The sequence below is a fragment of the Phalaenopsis equestris genome, unplaced genomic scaffold (genome assembly GCF_001263595.1).
Source record: "Phalaenopsis equestris unplaced genomic scaffold, ASM126359v1 Scaffold000855, whole genome shotgun sequence".
NCBI lineage: Eukaryota > Viridiplantae > Streptophyta > Magnoliopsida > Asparagales > Orchidaceae > Phalaenopsis > Phalaenopsis equestris.
The window spans coordinates 221,905-228,838 of record NW_018165295.1 but is presented as its reverse complement, the minus strand read 5'-3'; the positions used below and the strand labels follow the sequence as shown (position 1 = coordinate 228,838).

The following is a 6,934-nucleotide window of genomic DNA, read 5'->3' as shown; positions in this document are numbered from 1 at the left end:
GGGAGCCAACGCCGGAGGCTGCCCCGCCGGCGGTGGTGGAATGGAGTTCCACGGTGGCGGAGCTGGTGCAGGCGGCGGAGCCTCAGGATTTTTAGGGATGATGTTTGGTGGCGGAGCGCCACCACTAATATCTGGTTTCCAGCTGCTTCTGCCTTTATTTGTTATTTTTCTCATCTCTTTTTTCTGTCCATTATAGCTGGTACTCAAGAGATTGCTTAATTTATTCAATAAGAAATAATTTAATGAAATTGAGACGAGGAAAATATTTCAATTTGTGGGGGTGGTTATAAACTTTGAGTTTTTAGTGTGTTAGTATGTTGTATATATGTATATGCTTTGGGGACTATAGAGGTGTATAGTAACCAACACTTTAAATGTTATATAGCTTGGCTAATGAGTTAATTTTTTTTTTATTGGTACTTTATTTAAGAGAACCTCAATTTGAGGTTAAAATTATAATGCCCGTCTTTATAAGGTTTTGTTTCATTGGTCTAACTTTCAAGGAGGTTGCTTATCATATGACTGTCCTCACACGACCACACTTAACTGTGGAGCTTCTAATGACATTTTAATCATTACAGTAAAAGAGACTTGGATGTTTAAAAGTTCAGCTTCATTATAATGTCCTATGTTTAAATAACTCTAGTTCTTGTCAATGCTCATGAGCCAGAATTATCCACCAATCAAGTTTTCATCTCTTCAACCTAGTGTAATGCTTTGCTATTATTGTGACAACCTAAATTCTCACCCATTGAGATATTGTGACAACCTAACTTCCAAGAACATCACTCATCTGAGCAGTGCACTTAGAAGAACACACTCAACTTTAAAGTTTCTGATAAAATTCCAACCATTGCACAAAAAGGTGTGATTCATTGTTTAAGAATTTAGTTTCATTTTACTTTAAGATGTTTCATAATTCACTTAAAATATCGTCAAATTATGTCACCTAAAACATCTATCATTTGTAATAGCCCGAACTATCACCAACAAGATATTATTCCCCTTAGTCTGAGGGTAAATTCAGGTGTCATTGTGCGGAGCACAAAAATCAAGCATTTCTATCACCCGAAGAAGTTAAGTTGGATCCTTACCGCATGGGATTCAAACGTACAGATAACAGTGGCTTGGGACATCACATCACATGTCGCATTCGTGCTAACATGGCCTCCCCATCCAGAATGTCAATATATCCGGACGTCCACACATAACAACTTTTTCCCTTACAGAAGAAAGGAAACAATGAGAAAATTAGGTGCATAAAAAGATAACACCCCACCAACCGATTAAGTTGCTCCACATAAATAACTATCATCTTTGCCATCCATAAGTGCAGTGTGAAAGGACAAAGAATGAATGATCATCTCGCAATTTCATTGAGCCTGCAAATGATTATAAAAACCATGAACCAACAGGAACAATCCCATCACATATTTTTAATATCTTCTCCCTCTCTTTACTTCTCTATTTAAAATAAATTTGAGTGTGATTTATCAAGTCATATGAGTATTATTAATGCACAACATTGCGACACAAACCAAATATGAAGGTGATATAGAATAGCAATTATTGCAAAGATGTTGAAAAGAAGAAAAGTGCTCACTCATGATAGAGGCAAAAACAAAAATTTTTTGTAGTTTCTCAAAACTGACATACTAACTAAGTTTCCACTAAAGTAGGGTACATAATAAGCAAGTCATAAATTTCAATTTATTAGTTTATTAATATGTTTGTCATCTACTTCTTAAGCAAGCTTTTTTTTTTTCTCTAAAATCGGGAAAAATATTATATCAGTGCTCCTAAAATAGAGCTATGTTCGGAGTCCACTGATATGCGGACGCGGGGGAATATTTCTCTCGTGTTATTCAACATTATTCAGGTATTATTGTGGTGGTATTCATGTGTTATTGTGTTCTGAGAATATTCCCGGTGTTATAATATCACAATAACACATCAATACCACCACAATAACATCTGAATAATACGAAATAATACTGGAGGAATATTCTCCTGTGTTACCGGGCTGGATCACATGAAAACGCGCATGTTTCCTTGAAATCACGTGTCCTCATATCAGTGGACTCCAAACGTAGCTCTACGTTATGAGTCATGATGTAATATTTTTCCCTAAAATCGTGGTATTATATTTGTTCAAAACATCTTCCAATTATCATTATGGGGATGAAAATGAGAGGGGAGAGAGAGAGAGAGAGAGAATGAATGAATGAAAATATTATATAGAAGATTTTCATGGGATAATTTTTTTTGGGAAGAATGAAACAAACTTGACATAGTAAAATTCATGAAAAAGATCCATAAACCCACTCTATGTATAAACAAAAATTAAATTTATTTTTATTCTAAGCATATAGACACTTTCGATGAATTATTATTTTAATAGTTAATTATAGCTTGAGTGATAACTAAGAACAATCGAAAATCTCCCAACATTTCCGTTGAAGAATGCCAACAGATCGATCGACCAAACTGAGTCAACCAATCACTGTAACCAAAGCCGACAGATCATTGAACTCAGAGCTAACCAACAAAGATTTTCCAGTGTTTAGGTAAAATGACTGACCAACACCAGTTGAATCGACTGACTCAAGGATCCGCCAGTTGAAGGATTCATAAATACTAAAGGATGACTATAATGACTACTGATAGAAAAAGACATCAATATCATGTAACCCCCTCATAAAAGCTAGGGAAAGTATGTAAATTTAAGCTTTTTGGCCCTTAGTTTCTTATAAATAAAAGGTCTAGTGCATGTATAAGAGGTTTTTTGTCTCTTAAATCGAGACCTATACTTTAGAGGTGGAGCCCTCCTCATTTTTTTTTCTCTATTTAGATACATAAAAGGGTTATAGAGCCCGAGAATATCCCAGTTCGCTCTCACGAGACAAGCCTGCGTGTATTCTCTTACTTCCTTCGTCGCCCTCTCTTTTTTTCCTCTTTGTTCCCTACAGCATCAATCCTTGGGCATGCTTAACAGGACGAATTTGAATTCAACCGTTCTTAAAATTACAATCATTAAGATAATTACTACTTATTTCTGAATTATAAACTTATATTCTTAATTTCGACCTTTTTGGTTTACTCCCATTAAAGCCTATAGGAGCTTAACACCAATCAAACATTGCTCTCCACTATACCAAACTCAAATCAATCAATTTTGTCAGCATGCCTAAAAAATTAAAAAATATATATTATTTATTTATAAGTGTATGTAGGCATATAGTCATCAATTACATTTTATATTTTTTGCAAGGACAACTTTTTTATTAAATTATTTAGAAAACATATTTAATGCGTGAGTTTGATATTTATTTAGAAAACATCTACGATAACCTTTTGGTGATCTCAAGCTCTTGTGAATGGTTGGAGACTGCTCGGAGAGACATCACAACGATAAGTACATTACTCATTTCGATGTATTTTCCAGTGAGCTGCCGTTGCATCCTCCTTTGCCGCCGCCTATCAATACCTTCTCCGGCGAGCTCACATAAAAATCAAATTTGTAGTTTGAGCTCACAAGCCAGTTGATACCACTATGAGTCACACTCGAACGCACTATTCAAGCTAGACTCGAGCTCAAACTTGATCTAACAATGTGACAGACGAGCCGAGCTCAATAATGGCTTGGCTTGAGCTCCAATCGACATGTTTACACCCCTAGTTGGACTAGAGTTAGGTTCCCTTTCCAATTTCGTTCGAATCATGACCATTTTTGTGAATGATTGTGACTTCTTGAGGAGAGAAAGAAGAAGAATCTCACACCTTTCATTTAATTTAACTGAAATGAATGGTCAAGATTGAGTCATTCTAGACAACACTTCAAACAGCATGCCCTCCCCATTGGTTTGCACTGACCAAGTCAATAATGTCATCTGCAATGATATGCATGGGTGATGGAAGAATCACCTATGCATAATTAATACTTTATTCAAATATTTTTTTAAAGTTTAATAAACATGAATTAATCTCTTTATTAAATAACTCATTAACTAAGCTTAACCTTTAAAAATACTGGATGAACATTCAGCCGCTAAATTAAAGTGATGAATTTTCAGTTGCTCATACAAATGCTTATTCACTTAGTTAGGTAGTGTTGCACAATAACTCTACTTGTTTCACAATGTTTTAGTGAGCCCTGATTTCTAATGACACCACAACCATCATCAATAAGTAGACATAACATACGCTAATGTAAATTAGATCCAAACATACCTCATAATCTTACTTACATCTAAGGTTGTAAATGAATCAATGCACTTGATGAACTGCTCAAATTTGGCTCGATTAATACTCAATCATCTTCGCTCAAATTACTAAATAAATCAAATATGAATATAGCTCACTTCGTTTGTTAATGCTCACGAACAAACTCATTTGTTGTTCAATAAATAACTCATTAAATGTTATATACTTATATGATATATTATTGAAATAAAAGTTGATTGACAAGAACTTAATTAATTATATATTTAAGAGTAATATATTATAATAAGCAAAATGCATATAAATTTAATGCAATGTTTTTTTTCTTTTTATTTTAATGAAATCATGTGTTAGTACTTATTTATGTTTTCTTATTGCAAAAAATATATATATATATTTATAACTTATACATTGTTTTTTATTTGATATAAACTAGTGAGATGCTAATTTAAAATTTATTTAATTACTTATTTATACTTGTAAAATATTTATAAACAAGTTTATATAAAAATTTAAGTACTAATTCAAAAATTTTAACTTGTTCATTAGCTCTATATAAGAAAATCAACTAAACATTAAAATTTTAATCTTATATGAAAATTAAGTACCCTTTCAATTTTTTTTATTTGTTCAATTAATATAAACAATCAATCACAAATTAAATTAAATGTGAATATTACTAATTTTAATCAAATCAAATATAAACAAATATATAAAAATGCGGCTCATGTTTGAACTAAATATCATCATATTAAGATTTGACCAAACTAGATAATTTTCTTGACATATTCGACTCGGCTCGATGAGGAAATATTTACGTTCGGAGTCCAGATGCAAGCTGCGTCCAAACAACGGCCGCGATTCACTGGAAGTATTTTTTTTTTTTTTTTTCCTTCACTCTATCTGATAGATTGCAGCCGTTGTCTAAACACAGCTTCCTACTTTGTTTCTCTTCTTATTATAATTTGACATAAAACGTTAGACGGCAAATCCAAAGCAATTAACCACAAATTAATAAAGGTGGGCGACAAAAACACAATAAATGATATGTCAGGGAGGATGACACGTGGATGGCGAGGCCATCACTTAATTACTTGGTAAGCTTAATTATTAGTAATTGATTGAGGATTAATTACGCGATTAGTAACTGCTTAAGCATGTGCCTTCCGGCAGTTTCCATTTTAAACGGGGATTACTTGTGGGACTTTCACGGATGAAATATCTAATATTGTCATTTAGCTAATGGTTAATTAGTAGTGAAGTGTGTTGGATGATTCGCTGCGGTAGAGTGATTAATTAGTATTTTAGTGTTGCATGAAATTTCTACACATATTCGGGTAATTTAGAGACACGTTTTTATGTGAAAAACTCTGAAAAAGAGAAAAGGTCATGGGTCTATAGCTTAGTTGAAATAATCCACTATATAATGATGACTACAAAGACTTGCTCTTTTTCCGAGTTTAGAAAAATGATATTATAATGTTGACTCGAAATAGGCGACGTGGTTTTTCGGATCGGACTTCCCTCGATATGGTTCCAGGGTTGGGGTTTTGAATTGTTCAGGTGTTTTCGCCCCAACGGTCTGTTTGGAGAAAGCACTATCGGGCGTTGGTCGGCAAGCGTTATTACGTCTTCTTCCATTTCACGTCTGAGAGGCATATCCTATAATGTCGCGGCAGTATGTCTCGTCGCTCACACTTGGGCGGTGTTTGTTAACATGTTATTTATTGGATTTAGCTTAAATCCATCCAACCAAACACCACAAAAAAAAAAAAAAAAAAAAAAAAAAAGATAAAAGAAATAAATCCAACACTTCGTTAACTCCTATTTTTGCACATTTCGTTGTTTTCTTCCGGCCTTCAGTCTTTTTCATAACGTAAATCCGGATTTCATAAATCTGAATATAAGGCGGATTTATTTCGTTGTTGATCGCGATGGATTACGGATTTGATAAATCATGATTCATCGGATTTAATGAATCCTATTTAACATAAAGCTTAGCTGCAGCCAAACACTGCCTTGGAGTTGTGGAAGGAATCAGTGGTTATAACATCAATTTGCTCTCTATATTGGCATTTATCTTATCAATTTCTTGATGTGATCTTTGAATTCTTGTATGTATTGGGTCACGAAATACTTTCCTCAGCTTGCATTGGTACGCTAATCATTGATCCTTTTCTTCTTGGTAGCATGATTCTATGTTTGCCACATCTTTTACAGTGTTAAGTTCAGACTTGTCTCAGAATTATACCCGAGGAATGTAAAGTAATCACATAAATAGAAGTGAGAGAGAAACAAGAGAGACATAATGAGAAAAAGAGAATTCCTTGATAAAGTTAAAAAGGTAATGCTCCTCATGTTGCACAATACATCCTATTTATAGGAGTCAAACCTCCTCTTTTTTGAAGGAAAAATTTATACTATTTCAAATAAAAAGAAATCACCCACAAGGATTTCTTAGTGTGGCCCTATACAATTATTGCTTCCCCTAAACCGTGGAAGACTTGTATTCCTCGTGGGAAATTGAGGGATGTCCCGTTCCAATTTTGCTTGAGTTGTCCAACTCTAGCTGTGAATTGCTTAATCATGAGACTTAATTTCGCTTGCTTGTTATATGGGCGCCTGTGTCGGATCAACTAGTTCTTTGGGATGACTTAACATATCGGTTGGTCTTATTAGAGAGATTTGAGGCCAACACTATAGGAATTAAGCA

The 6,934-nt window shown here is 34.0% G+C and overlaps 1 protein-coding gene across 1 annotated transcript in view; it reads left to right on the top strand.

Moving 5' to 3' along the window:
- LOC110031868 (probable pectate lyase 12) overlaps positions 1-6,934 on the top strand; it is a 15,960-nt gene that overhangs the window by 4,176 nt on the left and 4,850 nt on the right. The window lies entirely within an intron of this gene.